This window comes from Octodon degus, unplaced genomic scaffold (genome assembly GCF_000260255.1).
Source record: "Octodon degus isolate 3935 unplaced genomic scaffold, OctDeg1.0 scaffold00005, whole genome shotgun sequence".
Classification (NCBI taxonomy): domain Eukaryota; kingdom Metazoa; phylum Chordata; class Mammalia; order Rodentia; family Octodontidae; genus Octodon; species Octodon degus.
Window position 1 is genome coordinate 7,592,836 of NW_004524581.1, and position 3,884 is coordinate 7,596,719.

A 3,884-nucleotide genomic window follows, 5' to 3' on the forward strand; every position below is an offset into this window, starting at 1 on the left:
GTCCATTTTGTATCTGTGTATTCAAAGTGGTTAGGATAGATATATAGTTACATTCTCTTAATGAATAGAATGATTTGTTCTAATGGTGTTTATAAATAGGAAATCAAGTCCACATCTTGTACAGTAATTAACCGCTAAGAAGATTGTATGCAGTGTGCTAATTATTGAAACTGTCCTACCAATTTGATTTGAAACTGTCTCATTGCTATTTGTTTATTAATAAAATTATGTCAAAAAAGGAAAAAAATAAATAAAGATGTGAAATCTACATTAATGAAAGTAAAAAAAAAAATATGGTATTCATTCTTCCACTTTTCTAAATGGAAACGTGTCTTGTGATTATACAACCCTGGCCTAACCCGTGTACTGAGTATATGTGATACTGGGAAACAAGTTCATAGACCTATGAATTAAAAGAAGGACATCGTGTCTTGATGTGTAATGTAAGATACTGGGATCAGGTAAAACTACAGCTGGTTGAGACAGTTGGGGGCCTTTGAAAGAGATGAATTGATTTTGCATGTGGGAAGCACGTAAATAATTTTGAACAGAGGCTAAACTGACAGCATTCATGTCACCAAATCATGCACACATGCTCTGCCTGACCCCTTTGTGCCCTTAATTTCAAGCCTCTTCCCTTTCTGATTCTGAGGACCAACTGTGGCTTGTTTAGTCAATCGGAGTCTAGCAAATGTAAGCCAAGAATTAAACAATATATGCACAATTCTCTCTGTTCTTTCTTGATTTATGGAATCAGAGTAAGAACATGCAAGCCTGCCAGAGCCAGTGGAAGTACTTGGAGAAAGGCTGAGATTATTCTAGACAAGCCAACAACCAACAGACCCTGAAATATATGAGAGAACACAACTAGGACCAATCAACCTCAGCCCAGATCAGTAGAAGATGCCCATGAATAGACCTCTGCAAAATAATGAATGGTGACTGTTTTAAGTCAGTAAGTGCTGAAGTGGTGTATTAGGCTGGCGTAACTAATTGTTACATCTTCACTGGCATGATCTAGGTCTGAGGACCCAAGTCCTGTGGTTGCTCAGGATAAATTATTTGACTTTAACCAGTTTCCATAGTTTCCAGTTAATTTTTTTTAAGGGAAAGCACTTTTAGGGTAATCAGTGTTGAGCATATTAATCCATTTCATATCACAAAGCAAGACCTCTAGGCAAAATATCCCAATTACACAAATAACCCTCATGAGCTATGAGAAAAGAACTCAATTTTCCAAAGAAAAATTCCAGCCACACAAAATAAGCTCCCTCAGGATATAGACTATTTCTCCTAAGAAAGACGTGGTAAAACCATTTTTATGAACCACCTAATAGACATATACTGTATATTACAGAAAATTTGTAAGATTGTTTAAGAAAAGTCTTATGAACACCTAAAAATTTCTCCCAAATATTCTCCTATGACCTATCATTCTGGAAGAAAAAGAATAATCCTAAATAACTCTTTCTTAAATTTTCTCCTAAGATTTACTGAGTTAGCTAAGAAATTTCAGAAACAGGCCAAGGATATTAACAAGTCCGGAAGTATCCCTTCTCTAGGCTGCTAAGTCCAAGAAAGACCTAAAAATAAAGAAAATCACCGCTCATGAAAATTTCAGAAAATCTGGATATACTTAGTGACAGTTTTCAAGAGAAAATTCATACCCAAGACAGTATATACCCAATTCCAGTCTTTGGTAACCTTGGTATTTCCATTTACTAGATGAAGATCCTTCTACATGAGTCCACACACCCATCACAAAGCAAGAGTGGTCACCACCATAGCATAATATTGCTCTATGACCACCACTCTAACCCCTCATGTGTCTGATGTGGCTTGAATTACACTCATGGATACTTACTCCAGAAAGACATCAGCCTGTGTGGTGTTTCTATGGCAGAATAGTTGAACATCTTCTCAAACAGAATGAGAGTTTCCCTGACCTAGAACAGCACTATGAATATTAGTACTTTACACACTCCCTGGCACAGGGAGCAGTCAGATTTTTGTCAAGGTGAGACCAAGGTCCTGTCTCATTCACGTTACTGTTGTTTCCTAGCCAGTAAACACACCAAAGGAAGAGTGTATTATGTAGTTTAAAGCACCACTGCTGAAAAGTCAGAATGTCTCTGCTGGGTCTGATTTCTAGCCCAGCCTTCTCACTTAGAATGCAATGAGTGGGCCAGTGTGGTAGCTCAGTGGACTAAGTGCCTGCTTTGACAAGTGTAGGGATTAGTGTTCCATCCCTGATCCTGCATGCCGCACCAGCTCTGCCCCCAGGGCATGCAGAGCTGGTGACCGAGTCTGGGCATGGTGGCGCACTCTTGTAATCCCTGTGCTGGGGAGCCTAAAAGCAGGAGGATCACTTTGAGTCTATGCTGCATAGTGTGACCCTGTACCAAATACTTAAAACTGAAAGAAAAGAAAAGAATGCAATGAGTGACAGGTGATTCACATACACGTGACCAGTTCCCATCAGCTTTCCCTTATAAAAGATTGCTGCTCTGGTATGCTTTAGTGGCATGTGTCCTCTTACCATTTCTCCTCATTTATCCAGGAGAGATGCAAGCACTGGATTAGCAACCCAGACAGCTTTCTAGAAGTAGATTGGGGGTTCTAATGAAAATATCTAATCTGAAAAGAGTGAACACCCACTGGTTGCAAATTAACTGGCTTTTAAAATATGAAACTACTGCCTCCTCACAGAAGCAGCCCTTTTTCATATCTGAAAATAGGAGATCCAGGGAAATAAGTTCTGCTGAAGTAATTTTTGGTTGTGATTAGTTATCATTGAAGACAATCCTTCTATAGAATGAATGCATGTATGTGTATCTGAGACACATGTGCACATAAACACAGGTTCATACAACCAGCATATAGGATGCTCATCCAGTGATTACAAGCAGGCATACACTTAGACTGATTTGGACCAAGCATACTATATGGAGGTCAAAAATAAGAGGAGATCGCCAGATTGTATAATTTCCCTTGAAATTAGTACAACACAGTGATAGATCTGAAGAAAGTGTCTCCTGGGTCTCACTCTTCCACCAACCCTACATTCCCAATAATGTCCCATGATTGAAATGATAAAGGAAAGAAAATATCCTTCTAATGGCAGATGTTCCTGCACATGACATCATTCAGCTAACCAATGAAATGCCAGTGGCCAGTGGCCAGAGCTTCAGGCATACTTTTATGGGGCCGATTCCCTTTGCCCCTTCCCACCTACGTAACAAGCAGACGGTAACAATCCCGTGCTAGCTTCTCTGTCTCTCTTTGCCCTTTCCCTTCCTCCCTGCATTTTCTGCTTCTTTCAAATTGATTTTTGCTATTTCTTTATCCTTTATCTTACATTCCTATATTTCTAGTTGTATATATGCATCTACTCATCACAGCAAGTCAGTGTGTTGCTTTTATACAAGTGGATCTGTTAAAAGTACATCAGAGGAACCGGGTGTGGTGGCACACGCCTGCAATCCCAGCACTCAGAAGGTTGAGCTAGGAGGATCTCTTTGAGTTCGAGACAAGCTGGGGCCAACAAAAGTGAGCACATGGCCAGCCCAAACTGTACAGTGAGCGAGACCCTGTCTCAAAATAAGAGTGTATCAGAGTTTCCACGTCCATGTTATTGATACTGTGCTTTGTTGTAATATTCTGCTTCCATGTGAATTCCCTATCTCAGCATTGTTAAAAGGATGAGATGCCCCTATATTTACTCCCCTAAGAAGAAAACAATAAATAAAATTGTTTTATTATTCTGCCTACATGATACAACCTTTGCTTCCAGCATTTAAAATATCAAATGAGCAGGGACATAGGTTTTCCGTATTCACTATGCAAACTTTCATTTTGTCCCCATTTTCGGGTTGTAGTCTGTA